Source organism: Triticum aestivum, chromosome 1A (genome assembly GCF_018294505.1).
Source record: "Triticum aestivum cultivar Chinese Spring chromosome 1A, IWGSC CS RefSeq v2.1, whole genome shotgun sequence".
Lineage (NCBI taxonomy): Eukaryota > Viridiplantae > Streptophyta > Magnoliopsida > Poales > Poaceae > Triticum > Triticum aestivum.
The window spans coordinates 403,543,488-403,564,957 of record NC_057794.1 but is presented as its reverse complement, the minus strand read 5'-3'; positions in this window follow the sequence as shown (position 1 = coordinate 403,564,957).

Sequence of the window (21,470 nt, the reverse complement as noted above, 5' to 3'; positions counted from 1 at the left end):
CATGGGTATCCAGATCCCGCTGTTGGTTATTGACCGGAGAGTCGTCTCGGTCATGTCTGCTTGTCTCCCGAACCCGTAGGGTCTACACACTTAAGGTTCGGTTACGCTAGGGTTGTAGGGATATGTATATGCAGTAACCCGAATGTTGTTCGGAGTCCCGGATGAGATCCCGGACGTCACGAGGAGTTCCGGAATGGTCCGGAGATAAAGATTTATATATGGGAAGTCCTGTTTCGGGCATCGGGACAAGTTTCGGGGTTATCGGTATTGTACCGGGACCACCGGAAGGGTCCCGGGGGTCCACCGGGTGGGTCCACCTGTCCCGGGGGGCCACATGGGCTGTAAGGGGGTGCGCCTTGGCCTAATGGGCCAAGGGCACCAGCCCCACATAGGCCCATGCGCCTAGGGTTTAGAAGGGGAAGAGTCCTAGGAGGGTAAGGCACCTCCTAGGTGCCTTTGGGGGGAGGGAAACCCCCCTAGGCCGCCGCACCCCCTAGGAGATTGGATCTCCTAGGGCCGGCCACCCCCCCTTGGCACCCCTATATATAGTGGGGGAGAGGAGGGACTTCATACCTGAACGCCTCGGCCTTTGGTTGCCTCCTTCTCCCTCCCCAACACCTCCTCAACCTCCATAGTGCTTAGCGAAGCTCTGCCGGAGTACTGCAGCTCCATCAACACCACGCCGTCGTGCTGCTGCTGGTGCCATCTCCCTCAACCTCTCCTCCCTCCCTTGCTGGATCAAGAAGGAGGAGACGTGGCTGTTCCGTACGTGTGTTGAACGCGGAGGTGCCGTCCGTTCGGCGCTGGTCATCGGTGATTTGGATCACGTCGAGTACGACTACATCATCACCGTTCTTTTGAACGCTTCCGCTCGCGATCTACAAAGGTATGTAGATGCATCTAATCACTCGTTGCTAGATGAACTCCTAGATGATCTTGGTGAAATGAGTAGGAAAATTTTTGTTTTCTGCAACGTTCCCCAACAGTGGCATCATGAGCTAGGTCTATGCGTAGTTCTTCTTGCGCGAGTAGAACACAATTTGTTGTGGGCGTAGATTTGTCAACTTTCTTGCCGTTACTAGTCCTTTCTTGCTTCAGCGGAATTGTGGGATGAAGCGGCCCGGACCAACCTTACACGTACGCTTACGTGAGACCGGTTCCACCGACTAACATGCACTAGTTGCATAAGGTGGCTGGCGGGTGTCTGTCTCTCCTACTTTAGTTGGAGCGGAATCGATGAACAGGGTCCTTATGAAGGGTAAATAGAAGTTGACAAATCACGTTGTGGCTTTAACGTAGGTAAGAAGACGTTCTTGCTAGAACCCTAATTCAGCCACGTAAACCTTGCAACAACAATTAGAGGACGTCTAACTTGTTTTTGCAGCAAGTGGTTTGTGATATGATATGGCCAGAGTTGTGATGAATGATGAATGATCTATATGTGATGTATGAGATGTTCATGCTATTGTAATAGGAATCACGACTTGCATGTCGATGAGTATGACAACCGGCAGGAGCCATAGGAGTTGTCTTTATTCTTTTAATGACCTGCGTGTCATCGAGAAACGCCATGTAAATTACTTTACTTTATTGCTAAACGCGTTAGCCATAGTAGTAGAAGTAATAGTTGGCGAGCAACTTCATGGAGACACGATGATGGAGATCATGATGATGGAGATCATGGTGTCAAGCCGGTGACAAGATGATCATGGAGCCCCAAGATGGAGATCAAAGGAGCTATGTGATATTGGCCATATCATGTCACGTTTATTATTTGATTGCATGTGATGTTTATCATGTTTTGCATCTTGTTTACTTAGAACGACGGTAGTAAATAAGATGATCCCTCACAATAAATTCAAGAAGTGTTCCCCCTAACTGTGCACCGTTGCGACAGTTCGCTGTTTCAAAACACCACGTGATGATCGGGTGTTTTATTCAGACGTTCAAATACAACAGGTGTAAGACAGATTTACACATGCAAACACTTAGGTTGACTTGACGAGCCTAGCATGTACAGACATGGCCTCGGAACACGGAAGACCGAAAGGTCGAGCATGAGTCGTATAGAAGATACGATTAACATAATGTTCACCGATGTTGACTAGTCCGTCTCACGTGATGATCGGACACGGTCTAGTTTAACTCGGATCATGTAATACTTAGATGACTAGAGGGATGTCTAATCTAAGTGGGAGTTCACTAATAATTTGATTAGTTGAACTTAATTATCATGAACTTAGTCTAAAATCTTTGCAATATGTCTTGTAGATCAAATGGCCAACGTAGTCCTCAACTTCAACGCGTTCCTAGAGAAAACTAAGCTGAAAGACGATGGCAGCAACTATACGGACTGGGTCCGGAACCTGAGGATCATCCTCATAGCTGCCAAGAAAGATTATGTCCTACAAGCACCGCTTGGTGACGCACCCGTTCTCCCTGCAGAACAAGATGTTATGAACGCTTGGCAGGCACGTTTCGATGACTACTCCCTCGTTCAGTGCGGCATGCTTTACAGCCTAGAGCCGGGGCTACAAAAGCGTTTTGAGAGACATGGAGCATATGAGATGTTCGAAGAGCTGAAAATGGTTTTCCAAGCTCATGCCCGGGTCGAGAGATATGAAGTCTCCGACAAATTCTTCAGCTGTAAGATGGAGGAAAACAGTTCTGTCAGTGAGCACATACTCACTATGTCTGGGTTGCATAACCGCTTGACTCAGCTGGGAGTTAATCTCCCGGATGATGCGGTCATTGACAGAATCCTCCAGTCGCTTCCACCAAGCTACAAGAGCTTTGTGATGAACTTCAATATGCAGGGGATGGAAAAGACCATTCCTGAAGTATTTGCTATGCTGAAATCAGCAGAGGTAGAAGTCAGGAAGGAACATCAAGTGTTGATGGTCAATAAAACCACTAAGTTCAAGAAAGGCAAGGGTAAAAAGAACTTCAAGAAGGACGGCAAGGAGGTTGCCGCGCACGGCAAGCAAGCTGCCGGGAAGAAGCCAAAGAATGGACCCAAGCCCGAGACTGAGTGTTTTTATTGCAAGGGAAGCGGTCACTGGAAGCGGAACTGCCCTAAGTACTTAGCGGATAAGAAGGCCGGCAAAACAAAAGGTATATGTGATATACATGTAATTGATGTGTACCTTACTAGTGCCCGTAGTAGCTCCTGGGTATTTGATACCGGTGCAGTTGCTCACATTTGTAACTCAAAGCAGGGGCTGCGGAATAAGCGGAAACTGGCAAAGGACGAGGTGACGATGCGCGTCGGGAATGGTTCCAAGGTCAATGTGATCGCCGTCGGCACGCTACCTCTGCATCTCCCTTCGGGATTAGTTTTAAACCTTAATAATTGTTATTTAGTGCCAGCTTTGAGCATGAACATTGTATCGGGATCTCGTTTAATTTGAGATGGCTACTCTTTTAAATCTGAGAATAATGGTTGTTCCATTTTTATGAGAGATATGTTTTATGGTCATGCTCCTATGGTGAATGGTTTATTCCTTATGAATCTCGAACGTGATGCTACACATATTCATAATGTGAGTACCAAAAGAAGTAAGGTTGATAATGATAGTCCCACATACTTGTGGCACTGCCGCCTTGGTCACATAGGTGTTAAACGCATGAAGAAGCTCCATGCTGATGGACTTTTAGAGTCTCTTGATTATGAATCATTTGACACGTGCGAACCATGCCTTATGGGTAAAATGACCAAGACTCCGTTCTCAGGAACAATGGAGCGAGCAACCGACTTATTGGAAATCATACATACTGATGTGTGCGGTCCGATGAGTATTGAGGCTCGCGGTGGCTATCGTTATGTTCTCACCCTCACTGATGATTTAAGTAGGTATGGGTATATCTACTTAATGAAACACAAGTCTGAAACCTTTGAAAAGTTCAAAGAATTTCAGAGTGAGGTTGAAAATCAACGTGACAGGAAAATCAAGTTTCTACGATCAGATCGTGGAGGAGAATACTTGAGTCACGAGTTTGGGGCACACTTAAGAAAATGTGGAATAGTTTCACAACTCACGCCGCCTGGAACACCTCAGCGTAATGGTGTGTCCGAACGTCGTAATCGCACTCTGTTAGATATGGTGCGATCTATGATGTCTCTTACCGATTTACCGCTTTCTTTTTGGGGCTATGCTTTAGAGACTGCCGCATTCACTTTAAATAGGGCTCCGTCGAAATCCGTTGAGACGACACCATATGAATTGTGGTTTGGGAAGAAACCTAAGCTGTCGTTTCTAAAAGTTTGGGGATGCGATGCTTATGTCAAGAAACTTCAACCTGAAAAGCTCGAACCCAAGTCGGAAAAATGCGTCTTCATAGGATACCCAAAAGAAACTATTGGGTACACCTTCTACCTCAGATCCGAAGGCAAGATCTTTGTTGCCAAGAATGGGTCCTTTCTGGAGAAAGAGTTTCTCTTGAAAGAAGTAAGTGGGAGGAAAGTAGAGCTTGATGAAGTATTACCTCTTGAACCGGAAAATGGCGCAACTCAAGAAAATGTTCCTGAGGTGCCTGCACCGACTAGAGAGGAAGTTAATGACAATGATCAAGATACTTCTGATCAAGCCCCTACTGAAATTCGAAGGTCCACAAGGACACGTTCCGCACCAGAGTGGTACGGCAACCCTGTCTTGGAAATCATGCTGTTAGACAACGGTGAACCTTCGAACTATGAAGAAGCGATGGCGGGCCCGGATTCCGACAAATGGCTAGAAGCCATGAAATCCGAGATAGGATCCATGTATGAAAACGAAGTATGGACTTTGACTGACTTGCCCATTGAGCGGCGAGCCATAGATGGATCTTTAAGAAGAAGACAGACGCGGATGGTAATGTGACCATCTATAAAGCTCGGCTTGTCGCTAAGGGTTATCGACAAGTTCAAGGGGTTGACTACGATGAGACTTTCTCACAGGTAGCGAAGCTGAAGTCCGTCCGAATCATGTTAGCAATTGCCGCATTCTATGATTACGAAATATGGCAAATGGACGTCAAAACGGCATTCCTTAATGGTTTCCTTAAGGAAGAATTGTATATGATGCAGCCGGAAGGTTTTGTCGATCCTAAGAATGCTGACAAAGTGTGCAAGCTCCAACGCTCGATTTATGGGCTGGTGCAAGCATCTCGGAGTTGGAACATTCGCTTTGATGAGATGATCAAAGCGTTTGGGTTTACACAGACTTATGGAGAAGCCTGCGTTTACAAGAAAGTGAGTGGGAGCTCTGTAGCATTTCTCATATTATATGTAGATGACATACTTTTGATGGGAAATGATATAGAACTCTTGGACAGCATCAAGGCCTACTTGAATAAAAGTTTTTCAATGAAGGACCTTGGAGAAGCTGCTTATATATTAGGCATCAAAATCTATAGAGATAGATCGAGACGCCTCATAGGTCTTTCACAAAGCACATACCTTGATAAGATATTGAAGAAGTTCAATATGGATCAATCCAAGATAGGGTTCTTGCCTGTGTTACAAGGTGTGAAATTGAGCTCAGCTCAATGTCCGACCACGGCAGAAGATATAGAAGAGATGAGTGTCATCCCCTATGCCTCAGCCATAGGTTCTATTATGTATGCCATGCTGTGTACCAGACCTGATGTTAACCTTGCCGTCAGTTTGGTAGGAAGGTACCAAAGTAATCCCGGCAAGGAACACTGGACAGCGGTCAAGAATATCCTGAAGTACCTGAAAAGGACTAAGGAAATGTTTCTCGTTTATGGAGGTGACGAAGAGCTCGTCGTAAAGGGTTACGTCGACGCTAGCTTCGACACAGATCTGGATGACTCTAAGTCACAAACCGGATACGTGTATATTTTGAATGGTGGGGCAGTAAGCTGGTGCAGTTGCAAGCAAAGCGTCGTGGCGGGATCTACATGTGAAGCGGAGTACATGGCAGCCTCGGAGGCAGCACATGAAGCAATATGGGTGAAGGAGTTCATCACCGACCTAGGAGTCATACCCAATGCGTCGGGGTCGATCAAGCTCTTCTGTGACAACACTGGAGCTATTGCACTTGCCAAGGAGCCCAGGTTTCACAAGAAGACAAGGCACATCAAGCGTCGCTTCAACTCCATTCGTGAAAATGTTCAAGATGGAGACATAGAGATTTGTAAAGTACATACGGACCTGAATGTAGCAGATCCGTTGACTAAACCTCTCCCTAGAGCAAAACATGATCAACACCAGAATTCCATGGGTGTTCGATTCATCACAATGTAACTAGATTATTGACTCTAGTGCAAGTGGGAGACTGTTGGAAATATGCCCTAGAGGCAATAATAAAAGCATTATTATTATATTTCCTTGTTCATGATAATTGTCTTTATTCATGCTATAATTGTGTTATCCGGAAATCGTAATACATGTGTGAATAACAGACATCAACGTGTCCCTAGTGAGCCTCTAGTTGACTAGCTCGTTGATCAACAGATAGTCATGATTTCCTGACTATGGACACTGGATGTCATTGATAACGAGATCACATCATTAGGAGAATGATGTGATGGACAAGACCCAATCCTCAACATAGCACAAGATCGTATAGTTCGTTTGCTAGAGTTTTCCAATGTCAAGTATCTTTTCCTTAGACCATGAGATCGTGTAACTCCCGGATACCGTAGGAGTGCTTTGGGTATGCCAAACGTCACAACGTAACTGGGTGACTATAAAGGTAGACTACGGGTATCTCCGAAAGTGTCTGTTGGGTGACATGGATCAAGACTGGGATTTGTCACTCCGTATGACGGAGAGGTATCACTGGGCCCACTCGGTAATGCATCATCATAATGAGCTCAAAGTGACCAAGTGTCTGGTCACGGGATCATGCATTACGGTACGAGTAAAGTGACTTGCTGGTAACGAGATTGAACGAGGTATTGGGATACCGACGATCGAATCTCGGGCAAGTAACATATCGATGGACAAAGGGAATAGCGTACGGGGTTGATAGAATCCTCGACATCGTGGTTCATCCGATGAGATCATCGTGGAGCATGTGGGAGCCAACATGGGTATCCAGATCCCGCTGTTGGTTATTGACCGGAGAGTCGTCTCGGTCATGTCTGCTTGTCTCCCGAACCCGTAGGGTCTACACACTTAAGGTTCGGTTACGCTAGGGTTATAGGGATATGTACATGCAGTAACCCGAATGTTGTTCGGAGTCCTGGATGAGATCCCGGACGTCACGAGGAGTTCCGGAATGGTCCGGAGGTAAAGATTTATATATGGGAAGTCCTGTTTCGGGCATCGGGACAAGTTTCGGGGTTATCGGTATTGTACCGGGACCACCGGAAGGGTCCCGGGGGTCCACCGGGTGGGTCCACCTGTCCCGGGGGGCCACATGGGCTGTAAGGGGGTGCGCCTTGGCCTAATGGGCCAAGGGCACCAGCCCCACATAGGCCCATGCGCCTAGGGTTCAAGGGGGCAAGAGTCCTAGGAGGGTAAGGCACCTCCTAGGTGCCTTGGGGGGGAGGGAAACCCCCCTTGGCCGCCGCACCCCCTGGGAGATTGGATCTCCTAGGGCCGGCCACCCCCCCTTGGCACCCCTATATATAGTGGGGGAGAGGAGGGACTTCATACCTGAACGCTTGGCCTTTGGTTGCCTCCTTCTCCCTCCCCAACACCTCCTCCACCTCCATAGTGCTTAGCGAAGCTCTGCCGGAGTACTGCAGCTCCATCAACACCACGCCGTCGTGCTGCTGCTGGTGCCATCTCCCTCAACCTCTCCTCCCTCCCTTGCTGGATCAAGAAGGAGGAGACGTGGCTGTTCCGTACGTGTGTTGAACGCGGAGGTGCCGTCCGTTCGGCGCTGGTCATCGGTGATTTGGATCACGTCGAGTACGACTACATCATCACCGTTCTTTTGAACGCTTCCGCTCGCGATCTACAAAGGTATGTAGATGCATCTAATCACTCGTTGCTAGATGAACTCCTAGATGATCTTGGTGAAACGAGTAGGAAAATTTTTGTTTTCTGCAACGTTCCCCAACAGCTATGGCCGACATGCTAGGCCGGTCTCAAAGCCTTGCTCAGCAACTTGCGCAGCAGTTCCCCCACAAGGCTAACCTTTCTTGAACTGTCTTGGAAGTGGTCTCGGTTCAGCATTATTTTGGTACGCTGCAATGGTGCCCAATTTTTGCAATCTGCTTCTTTGTTGCGCTTTATGATCACTGGTGGTGAACTTTGATGCCCAGTGGATTTAATATACCTTAAATCCTTTATTGTGTAGTGTAGGTTTATTCTTAGTTACTATGACGTAATTTCTTTATTGTATAGAGTAGGTTTGTTCTTAATTCCTACTAGTTACGCAGCAGCCCGAAATGAACCCTGGCCGATGATTGTGCGAATCAAATCACGGGCTTTTGACAGGCCAAAATTGTCTGGGTCCTTGTTTGGCCCAATCAGATATCGCCTGCCAAACCAGGCCGTAGTTAGGCCCAACTATATGACGGGCTTTTAACAGGCCGAAATTAATATAGGGCCGAAATGTTAAACGGGCCCTTAACAGGCCAAAACTAATATCAGGTCGAATTACTAAGTGGGCCTTTAGCAAGTGGGCCCAAAAGCATAGTGTCCAGTTGACAGGCCGAATCTGATATGGGCCATAATTGAGCCCAAAGCCTCTTAAAGGGATGGACCTGATCTGGGCCATAATTTGGCCTAGAACGTGGTAGGCTTTTAACGGGCCGGATCTCATGTGGGCCACTATTAGGCCCGGAGCGTGGCAGGCCATTAATGGACCGGATCAAATATGGGCCGACATTTGGCCCAAAACATGGCAGACAGTTAATGGACCGGCCTACTAGGGTCCTCAAAATCTTGTGGGCCTACAGCTGCGCCGACCCATTAATGTTGGCGAAATCTCGTGGGCCTTTAGCTGGGCCGGCCCATTATGACCCGCAAGAATCTTGTGGCCTTTACCTGGGCCGGCCCATTATGGCACACAAAAATCTTGTGGTCCTTTACCTGGGCCAGCCCATTATGGCCCGCAAAATCTTGTGGGCCTTTAGCTGGGCCAGCCCATTATGGTCCGCAAAATCTTGTGGGCCTTTAGCTGGGCCGGCCCATTATGGTCCGCAAAATCTTATGGGCCTTTAGTTGGGCCGGCCCATTTAAACTTGTTGGGTCGTGCCACGTGTCGACGTGTCATAGGCGCCTTCTGTCTAGTGAGTGGATGACATCTGTCGCGACGATGAGCCGACACGTGTTTCCTCTAGCCAATGATGATTTTACACATGGAAAATGCCCATTGGTCGGGGCTGTTAACGGGTTATCGGATCCAAAACCCGACCCGATAGCTTAACGGCGTTCCGTTACGGTGGATGCCATGTGTCGGTCACCCTTGACGAAAGCACTTCTGTGACGCGTGATTTATTGTCATGGAAGTGGACACTTCCGTGATGATAATTTTAGTAATGTCATGGAACACTTCTACGACGGCACAGGTATGACTATCTTGATTTTGTCATAAATTTGTCATGGATGTACATGCATGACAAAAAAAGTGACCTACTGTGACAAACACGTATCATCATGGAAGTGTATTTTTTTTGTAGTGAATCATACATAAAAGAATTCAGAGAAGATTCAAATATTGTTCATAGATAAACTTGATCACAAACCCACAATTCATCGGTCTCAACAAACACACCGCAAAAGAAGATTACATCGAATAGATCTCCACAAGAGAGGGGGAGAACTTTGTATTGAGATCCAAAAAGAGAGAACAAGCCATCTAGATAATAACTATGGACCCGTAGGTTTGAGGTAAACTACTCACACTTCATCGGAAGGGCTATCTTGTTGATGTAGAAGCCCTCCGTGATCGATGCCCCCTCCGGTGGAGCTTCGGAATAGGCCCCAAGATGGGATCTCGTGGATACAGAAAGTTCCGGCGGTGGAATTAGGGTTTTGGCTCTGTATCTGTTAGTTTGGGGGTACGTAGGTATATATAGGAGGAAGGAGTACATCGGTGGAGCAACAGGGGGCCCACGAGGGTGGAGGGCGCGCCCAGGGGGTAAGCGCGCCCCCCTACCTCGTGGCCTCCTGGTTGATGTCTTGACGTAGGGTCCAAGTCTCTCTGGATCATGTTCGTTCCGAAAATCATGTTCCTGAAGGTTTCATTCCGTTTGGACTCCGTTTGATATTCTTTTTCTGCGAAACCCTAAAATAGGCAAAAAAATACAGCAAATCTGGGCTGGGCCTCTGTTTAATAGGTTAGTCCCAAAAATAATATAAAAGTGTATAATAAAGCCCAATAATGTCCAAAACAGAAGTAATATAGCATGGAACAATCAAAAATTATAGATACGTTGGAGACGTATCAAGCATCCCCAAGCTTAATTCCTGCTCGTCCTCGAGTAGGTAAATGATAAAAACAGAATTTTTGATGTGGAATGCTACTTGGCATAATTTCAATGTAATTCTCTTAATTGTGGCATGAATATTCAGATCCGAAAGATTCAAGAGAAAAGTTTAATATTGACATAAAAATAATAATACTTCAAGCATACTAACTAAGCAATTATGTCTCTTCAAAATAACATGGCCAAAGAAAGTTATCCCTACAAAATGATATAGTCTGGCTATGATCCATCTTTACCACACAAAGTATTCAAATCATGCACAACCCCGATGACAAGCCAAGTAATTGTTTCATACTTTTAATGTTCTCAAACCTCTTCAATTTTCACGCAATACATGAGCGTGAGCCATGGACATAGCACTATAGTTGGAATAGAATGGTGGTTGTAGAGGAGACAAATAGGGAGAAGATAGTCTCACATCAACTAGGCGTATCAATGGGCTATGGAGATGCCCATCAATAGATATCAATGTGAGTGAGTAGGGATTGCCATGCAACGGATGCACTAGAGCTATAAATATATGAAAGCTCAACAAAAAGAAACTAAGTGGGTGTGCATCCAACTTGCTTGCTCACGAAGACCTAGGGCATTTTGAGGAAGCCCATCGTTGGAATATGCAAGACAAGTTCTATAATGAAAAATTCCCACTAGTATATGAAAGTATTAACAAAGGAGACTCTCTATCATGAAGATCATGGTGCTACTTTGAAGCACAAGTGTGGAAAAGGATAGTACTATTGCCCCTTTTATTTTTTTTATTTTTTGGGCCTTCTTTTTTTTTTCTTTGGCCTTTCTCTTTTTTTATTTTTTATTTGGGACAATACTCTATGAATGATGATCATCACACTTCTATTTATTTACAACTCAATGATTACAACTCGATACTAGAACAAAGTATGACTCTATATGAATGCCTCCGGCGGTGTACCGGGATAGCAATGATGCATCAGTGACTTATATGAAAAAATTATGAACGGTGGCTTTGCCACAACTAAAATATATCTTAGAATGTCTTTGGAAATTCCATGATAGGTAGGTATGTGTGGTGTTTGTTTTGAGGAAGGTATATGGTGGGTGTATGATATCGGCGAAAGGTGCGTGGTATTAGAGAGGCTAGCAATGGTGGAAGGGTGAGAGTGCGTATAATCCATGGACTCAACATTAGTCATAAAGAACACACATACTTATTGCAAAAATCTATTAGTTATCAAAGCAAAGTACTACGCGCATGCTCCTAGGGGGATAGATTGGTAGGAAAATACCATCGCTCGTCCCCGCCCGCCACTCATAAGGAGGACAATCAATAAATACATCATGCTCTGACTTCTTAACATAACAGTTCACCATACGTGCATGCTACGAGAATCACAAACTTCAACACAAGAATTTCTCAAATTCACAACTACTCAACTAGCACAACTCTAATATCACCATCTCCATATCTCAAAACAATTATCAAGTTTCAAACTTCTCATAGTATTCAACACACTCATAAGAAATTTTTTATTTATTTAATCTTGGATGCCTCAAATAATTAAAGCAAATTACCATGCTGTTTTGTAGGACTCTCAAAATAATCTAAGTGAAGCATGAGAGAACAATGGTTTCTATAAAACAAATCCACCGATGTTCTCTAAAAGATATAAGTGAAGCACTAGAGCAAAAACTATATAACTCAAAAGATATAAGTGAAGCACATAGAGTATTCTAATAATTTCCGAATCATGTGTGTCTCTCTCAAAAAGGTTGTGCAGCAAGTATGATTGTGTAAAACTATCAAAAAAAGGCTCAAATAATACAAGACGCTCCAAGCAAAACACATATCATGTGGTAAATAAAAACATAGCTCCAAGTAAAGTTACCGATAGAAGTAGACGAAAGAGGGGATGCCTTCCGGGGCATCCCCAAGCTTTGGCTTTTAGGTGTCCTTAGATTATCTTGGGAGTGCCATGGGAATCCCCAAGCTTAGGATCTTGCCACTACTTGTTCCATAATCCATCAAACTTTACCCAAAACTTGAAAACTTCACAACACAAAACTTAAAGTAGAAAATCGCGTGAGCTCCGTTAGCGAAAGAAAACAAAACACCACTTCAAGGTACTATAATGAACTCATTCTTTATTTATATTGGTGTTAAACCTACTGTATTCCAACTTCTCTATGGTTTATAAAATATTTTACTAGCCATAGATTCATCAAAATAAGCAAACAACACACGAAAAACAGAATCTGTCAAAAACAGAACAGTCTGTAGTAATCTGTAGCTAACGCAAGATCTAGAACCCCAAAAATTCTAAAATAAATTACTGGACGCGAGGAATTTATCTATTAATCATCTGAAAAAATAATTAACTAAATAGAACTTTCCAAATAAAAATGGCAGCAGTTCTCGTGAGCGCTAAAGTTTCTGTTTTTTACAGCAAGATTAACAAGACTTTCCCCAAGTCTTCCCAACGGTTCTACTTGGCACAAACACTAATTAAACACAAAAAACACAACCAAAACAGAGGCTAGATAAATTATTTATTACTAAACAGGAGCACAAATCAAGGAATAAAAAATAAAATTGGGTTGCCTCCCAACAAGCGCAATCATTTAACGCCCCTAGCTAGGCATAAAAAGCAAGGATAGATCTATGTGTTGCCATAATAGTAAGATAGATCATTAAAACTCATTTAGGAAGTGAAGCTGGCATGTAACGGAAGTCAGTGTTCCGAAGCAGGCCAGTCCGGACTCGCATGATGGTCATCATGGAATAGGCAGCATCCTGCACAGCCATCTCAACAGTAACCCCGAGTCCATAGGAACAGTGAAGGGGCTCGGTAGATCCAGGATAAGAAGGAAATATCCTGACGGTGCAGAAATATTGGCTTTGATTAAAGTCTCGGAATTGCTCTTCGATGGTGTATTCGGGATACCAACGGTAACCCGTCTCGATCATTACCCGGACTAACATAGCAGTATGACCGGGCACGTCGAGGCACCAGGTCAGGCGAACCACTTGGTTTTGAACACGGTTGGCCATCTGAAAGCACAACCACAATGCAAAGGCATCAGAATTTCTCGGGAAAATTGGATAGCATAACAGTTGTAAATGCTCAGAAAAAGATTTGAGACATCCACAACAGTTCGCAATACCACTCAAGAACATCATATCAAGGTTCTAATCCAATTAGCAACATACTTAAATAGTAGAAACTGAACTGGGGCTTGTAACAACAATCCTATAAGCTACTACGGATTAGTAACACGTGAACCTGATAGAAGAAGAGAGCCTAGTCCTTAACCCACGTTGAATGAGAAGAGAATGACTCAGATCAGAGGCATAGGGTAAAGGAGTAAAAGAGCCTTACGTTCCCTCCCACAATCAATTCCCCTACATATAACTAAAGCATTTCTAGACTCGACATTGACCAGTTTGGCTCAACGAACCTATAGGCAGTCCGGCTCTGATGCCAACACTGTCAGGACCCCGATTCCAAGTCACATCGATCTAGCCGGTAACACCTCATATCACTTTGCGGCCTCACGCACGGTATCCCACGGGTGTCGCCTTACCATGGCCCGGGACCGTTTGCGCCTTTTGGCTCACATATATGATAGTGTCGCTAGCATCCATATGACAGAGAACCCGGGCCGACATGGCTAGTCGTGAACCCAAAGCGGCACAGACCTATGGAGACAGGCATACATGAATCACATCGAGCATGTCGGTCATCAGCGAGTGATTCCGGGCTGTAGCACTGGGCTAACAGGACTCCGGGGAACCCGGGCTGTAGCAGGCTAGGCAGGACTCCGGACATCACTGTGTGACATTTCCCCGAAGGGACAGACATAGGAACGAAGTGAAACACATGCCGGCCAGTCAAGTGTCCTGAACAGTAGTGTTGGGCTAGCAGGACTCCGGTGAACTGGGCTGTAGTGGACTACTATGGCTCGAGGAACACTAGACTACATTTCCCCATAAGAAAGGCTGCCAAGGATAAACAACTAGATTGTCGGATCCCACTCATACCAAGCATTTCAATCATACACACAATATGCCCGATATGAGTACATACAACATGGCATCACAACTAAACTCTACAACTCAAGTACTTTATTTAAAGGCTTCAAAGAGCCATACATAACATGTTCATACAGATAGGGGTCACATGACCCGACACTCAAGTCATACAATCATACAAGCACATGCGGAAGCAACTAGTCTGAGTACAGACTCTAGAAAGAAAGAAGGCTTCTCGAAGCCTGTCTATCTACATAGGGCCCTCCATGGCCAGGATCACCACCTGGGTGGCTAGTCACTCGTCGACGTCAAGGTATACGTAGAACCCATCGGAGGGGGCGGTGTTGTCGTCTGAAAACAGTAATTAAGCAAACATGAGTACAAGGGTACTCAGCAAGTCTTACAACAGAACCTACTATACATGCTTATTCTCAAGAAGGAGGTGGGGTTATTGCAGCAAGCCAGCTTTGACTCTTGGCTAAGCTATCCTACGGAACTCCATCGATAAAATAGTTTTCGCACACGAGTCCACTACTCACCAACACAATACTCCACCGAGGATCCTCCCTCCTACGAGAGGGCCATCCTCGGTACTCACACTTATCTTGAGTCTTTTAGTAGTATCCATTAACTTGTCTATGAACTGTATAGGCAACCAAGTAGTCCTTTACCGCGGACGCGGCTATTTGAATAGTTTTATACCCTGCATGGGTGTACTTCTTCATACACGCTTTCACCACTTACCGTCGTTTACACGACATGTACTCGGCAACCTTCAAGCGGAAGCCCAACGAGGGTGTCGGCCACGGCCTACCTAAACACTTAAGTCTCTAGTCCAGGTTTATCGCCTATCTAGGTTCCATCCGCAGGGAGTCCGGCCGAGGTTTCCACATACGGCCCCGAACGATGTGAACAGGGTCTCGAGACGCCAAACAGGCGCCCTGCATACCCGGCCACGGTGTATCTACCGCAACATAGCCCACCCCTAGGGTCAGCGCTACGCACGGCCGCCAACACATAACCTACAACCACCAGAAACTATTTGCAACTCCTGGACAGAGTACTAGGGTGATTAAGAAGCCGAGAGGGTCAATTAAGGATCCCAATGCATGGTAGTAGCTGAACCTTAAATCACACATACATATCTCAGTTCTTAGGGACGGCCTCAATGAAACAACCCACCATGTACTCCTACATGGCCTCTCATCGATACCTTTACCAAAACATGCTCAACACATCCCTCACATTACCGGCATAAGCATTTCACTCTAGCCCATCACCCAGATGAAGCAGACCTGACACAACTCTAAGCATAGCAGGCATAGCAAGGTAGGAATCACATACATGGCTCAATCAACTCCTACACATGCTAGTGGGTTTCATCTAGTTACTGTGGCAATGACACGTCATGCAGAGGATAAGGGTTCAACTACCGTAGCACACAGCAGTTTGAATCGCGTTGTCTTAATGCAGTAAACAAGAGCAGAAGCGAGAACATGGGTATGTATCGGAATGATCAATGGGTTGCTTGCCTGATGGAGTGGTAGTGGGATACTGCCCTTCAGTTGGATACTCGTGAATATCCTCGGAGGCAGAACCTACCACGAAGAACACATCGGAACACAATCAACACATGACGATATGCAACAATATGATGCATGCTATGACATGGCAATATGAATGTGTCTTGGCCTAATGCAAGCTATAACAGAAAGGAATGAACTCATTTGAGTCAAAGATTCAATTATTAGCTTATTAAACATGGCTTTATTAGTGCATTACCTCATTCTGCTTAAACAGCAAGGTTAACTTGTTTTGTCATGCATGAAACCATTACAGATTGATAGATTGAATTTTTCTGATCATTTTTCATATATAAATCTTTACATTTGGAGCTATGGTTGATTTTCTATGATTTTTAGAAGTTTTGACTATTTTCTGGAATTTCTTGTATAAGAATAATTCCAGTAATTTAATTACTGCGTCAGCATTACGTCAGGGTGACGTCAGTGGTCAACGGGGATGTCCAGGTCAAACCTGACTGGTAGGTCCCGCGTGTCAGTAGTTAATTAAACTAATTATTTTTAGTTAAAACTAATTTGATTTAGTTAGTAGAGGGGGGCCCACTTGTCATTGACTTAGGGGAGTCAACCTGGGGTCAAACCCCTGGTCAGCGGGGCTAATCCCGCCGGCGTTGAGTCGCCGACGAGGCCGAGATGGCGGAGAGATTCGGATTTGGTCCTCCGGTGACCAAATCACCGGTGGAGACGTGCTACGCGTAGCTGGGAAGCTGCCGCATCCAGTGGTGCAAGTGGTTGGACACGGGGACGCCGAAAACGATGCCGGTGAGCTCGACAGCGGCGGCCGGAGTTCGGACGGGGTTGGATTCAACGCTACGGTGCACGGGAGAAGGAGCTGGTGGTGGCTACGGGCTCCTGGTGTTGTGCTGAGCACAACGGTGTGCTTGGCTTCGAGCCACTGTGGCTCTGGCCACGACGGCGCCATGGCCAGCGGCAGGGAGCTTTCGGGTGCGGTGGAAGTGGCGACTACATAGGCCAAACGAGCACGGGAGCTAGGGGAAGAGGAAGAGGAGCTCACAGCGGGGTCGGAGAGGGGGTCAGCGAGCTCGGGGAGGTCCTGGCGGCGGCGAATCGACCGGAGATGGCTCGGGTGCCCGAGGTTGAAGACGAGGGCGAAGACGGTGTTAGGCGGTGTTTGGAGTCGCGTGGGTCAATGGAGAGGTCCAGGGCGACGAGGCGGAGCTATTGGGCTTGTCGGAGGGGCGAGGGGGTGGCTCCGGTGACGTCTACAACGAACGATGGCGAGGATCGCGCTCGGCCATCACGGGAGAGGGTGAGGGAGACGAGGGGGAGAGTGAGGGAGGATGAGAGGGGGACGTGGGGGTCGGCGTGGCATCCCTGGACGTCTCCAGGGCGTCGGCAGAAGCAGGAGGTGGCCGGCGTGTGGCCGCGGGCGCCGGCCACGCGCTCCTCGTCCTTCTGGCGGGAGGAGGACAACGACTGGCAAGGCCAGTCGGCTGGGCCGAGCCAGGTGGGCTGGCCAGCACAGGTAAGGCCCAGGTGGGCTTCCCTCTCTCTCTTTTTTTGATTTGTTTCTGTTTTTTCTATTTAACTGCAAATGTTGGGCTTTGTTAAAAATACTAAAACGTTCCAAAAATCCTGAAAATAATTGTGGGCTCTGTTTAGAATATTTCCAACAGCAAACATTTATTTCCAGAATTATTTGAGCATTTAAATTATTTTATAGCATTTAAATGCCCAAATTCAAATACTTATGATTTAATTCAATGACCTTCTGTTGACCTAGAAAATTGTGCACCAAATTTTGCCAGAGGTTCTAACCCAAGACAAAGAGGGTGAACTTTTTGGAAGGGCATTTCAGGTTCATTGAAAATAATTTTAGTAAACCCTAGTTGTTTCCAGGGGGGTGTTGGGGGTTCTGTCTTCCCCATTTCAAATTTCAGAGGAAATTAAACATGATGCACACTCTAATGCTTAAACTAACTAGGGTGTGACAACTCACCCCCACTCAAAAGAATCTCGTCCTGAGATTTAGGATCCTCCGGGAAGAAGGTGGCGTACTCGAGTCAAAGACGATCCTCCCTTTCCCAAGTGGCTTCTTTCTCGGAATGGTGTGACCATTGAACCTTGAGAAACTTGATATTACGACGTCGAGTGGTACGCTCGGCTTGATCAAGGATACGAACCGGATATTCCCGATATGAGAGGTTATCTTGTAGATCAAGCGTTTCGTGGTCCACTCCACGGATAGGATCCGCGAAGCAACGCCTGAGTTGAGAAACGTGGAAGACATCATGAACTCTGGAAAGATGCAAAGGTAGTTCCAATTGGTAGGCAACTTCTCCTCGTTTGGCAAGAATGCGAAAGGGTCCAATGTAACGAGGAGCCAATTTGCCTTTGATACCGAAACAATGGGTTCCCTTTAACGGAGTAACCCGAAGGTAAGCCTTCTCGTCGACTTCATAAGTCATAAGCTTATGTTTACGATCATATTGACTCTTTTGACAAGATTGGGCTGTTTTCAATTTCTCATGAATAACGCGAACCTGCTCTTCTGCTTCCTGAATCATATCCAGGCCAAAGAGTTGTCTTTCCCCGGTTTCTGACCGGTTAAGAGGCGTTCGACATTTTCGTCCATAGAGAACTTCGAAAGGAGCCTTGCCCAAGCTAGTTTGATAACTATTGTTATAAGCAAACTCAGCGAATGGAAGGCATTTCTCCCAACTCATTTCGAACGAGATGACAGAAGCTCGGAGCATATCTTCTAGAATTTGATTGACTCGCTCTACTTGACCACTTGATTGAGGATGGAAGGCGGTACTAAAAGAGAGACGAGTTCCCATAGAATTTTGGAAACTTCCCCAAAATAGAGAGGTGAAGAGACTCCCACGGTCTGAGTTAATTTCCAATGGGACACCATGAAGTGACACTATTCGGGAGATGTATAAATCGGCTAGCTGGCTAGCGGTGATACTCTCACGAACAGGTAGAAAGTGAGCTACTTTGGAAAGTCGGTCGATCACGACGAAGATGGCATTATTCCCTCTCTTGGTCCTGGGAAACCCAGTGATGAAATCCATACTGATTTTATCCCATTTCCATTCAGGAATAGCCAAAGTTTGAAGGGTGCCAGCAGGCCGTTGGTGCTCTACTTTAACACGACGACAGACGTTGCAGCTAGCAATGTATTGAGCGATTTCTCTTTTCATCCTAGTCCACCAAAACCTCTGGCATAGGTCTTGATACATTTTAGTACTACCGGGATGAATGGTGAGAGGGGATTCATGAGCTTCCTTAAGGATCAACTGGCGTAGATGTTGTTTCTTGGGAACCACCAAACGGTTCTCGAAGAAGACAGCACCTCGCTTATCCATGGAAAAACATTTAGCAACTCCGCTAGCAATGTTTTCCCTAATCCGGGATATGCCCTTATCATACCGCTGGGCGGTTATGATTTGATCCATAAGGTTAGGTTTCGCCACCAGGGTGGATAGGAATCCTCGAGGAACAATGTGAAGATTTAGCTTACGAAATTCCTCATGGAGAAGTGGTTGACTTTGTTGTAACATCAAGTTGTTACAATAGGACTTACGGCTTAGCGCATCAGCCATGACATTGGCTTTGCCCGGGGTGTAAGTTATTCCTAAGTCGTAATCCGAGATCAACTTGACCCAACGTCTTTGCCTGCGATTCAAATCTGGTTGGGTGAAGATATATTTCAAACTTTGGTGATCGGTGAAGATATCGCAATGATTACCGAGAAGGTAATGTCGCCAAGTTTTAAGTGCATGGACTACAGCTGCAAGCTCTAGATCATGTGTGGGATAATTTTCCTCATGTGGGTGTAATTGCCGTGAAGCATAGGCAATTACCTAATGATCTTGCATGAGTATGCAACCTAGTCCTTGTCGCGAGGCGTTGCAATAGATAATAAAGTCCTTGGAGAAATCTGGTGGTACCAGTACGGGAGCAGATGTCAGGCGTCTTTTCAGTTCCTGAAAGCTGAACTCGCACTGTGGAGTCCACTCGAACTTTTTATCTTTCTTGAGGAGTTCAGTTAGAGGTTTAGCAACCTTGGAGAAATTCTCAACGAAGCGGCGGCAATAGCTCGCTAAGCCAAGGAAACTCTGAACTTGCTTGACCGTCTCAGGTGGAGTCCAATCAAGGATGGCTTGAACTCGCTCGGGATTGACAGCAATACCCTTGCCAGAGATTACATGGCCTAGATAGGTCACTTCTGGCAACCAAAATTCACACTTGGAGAATTTGGCATAAAGGCGATGCTCTCGAAGTTTCATCAATACCAGCCTTAGATGTTCGGCATGTTCCTCTTCGTTCTTGGAGTAGATGAGTATGTCATCGAGGTATACTACGATGAATTTATCCAAATACTCCATGAAAACCGAGTTCATTAACCGGGAGAAGGTGGCTGGGGCATTGGTTAAACCAAAGGACATAACGGTGTACTCGTATTGGCCATAACGAGTAACAAAGGTCGTTTTGGGAATGTCGCCGTTTCTGATTTTGATTTGATGGTAGCCCAACCTCAAATCCATCTTGGAAAAAACTGAGGATCTAGCGAGTTGATCATACAGATCGTTGATCCTGGGAAGCGGATACTTGTTCTTGATGGTGACCAAGTTGACAGGTCGATAATCTACAACCATTCGATCCGTTCCATCCTTCTTCTTGACAAAGAGGACGGGGCAAGCCCAAGGAGAGGAACTAGGACGGATGAAACCCTTTTTCAAGGACTCATCGAGTTGGTTCTTAAGCTCAGCTAGTTCTAAGGGTGCCATCTTGTAGGGTCTTCTAGAAATTGGAACGGTTCCTGGAACAAGGTCTATCACAAACTCAACATCCCTGTCAGGTGGAACACCTGGCAGTTCTTCTGGAAAGACATCCGGAAAGTCTCGGACTACTGGAACATCCTCAAGGTTTGGAAGGGGGTTGGCATTTAGGGAGCAAAGTTGGCGCTTGGCCACTCGGGTTAAGACATTGACTGTCTTGCCCGATGGGTGAGTAAGTTGAACGGTTCTAGTGGCACAGTCGATCTTAGCATAATGAGCTGACATCCAGTCCATACCCAAGATGATGTTTATGTCCAAGGACTTGAGAGCTATTAAGGATGCAAGGAAGACAAGTCTATCGACAAGAATTTCGTTCCCATGGCTTACTCTAGAAGTTTGCCATCTAGAGCCAGGAGTTTGAATTTCCATGGTAGAGGGCATGTCACAGAATGTCGTGTTGTGCAATCGAGCATAGTTCTCGGATATGAATGAATGAGATGCTCCAGTATCAAAAAGAACAGATGCCGGATGGCAGTTAACAAGGAGCGTACCAAGGACGACATTGGGATCCTCATGAGCCTCCTCGGCTGAAACATAGTTGACATGGCCACGGGCAGTGGTGACCAGCTTGGCGTAGAATGTCTTTCCCGGAGGCTTACCACGGCCAACGGACTTTCCAGTTTGAATGGGGTTGTTGTTCTGGGGACACTCTCGGCTATAGTGACCCGGCTCTCCACACTT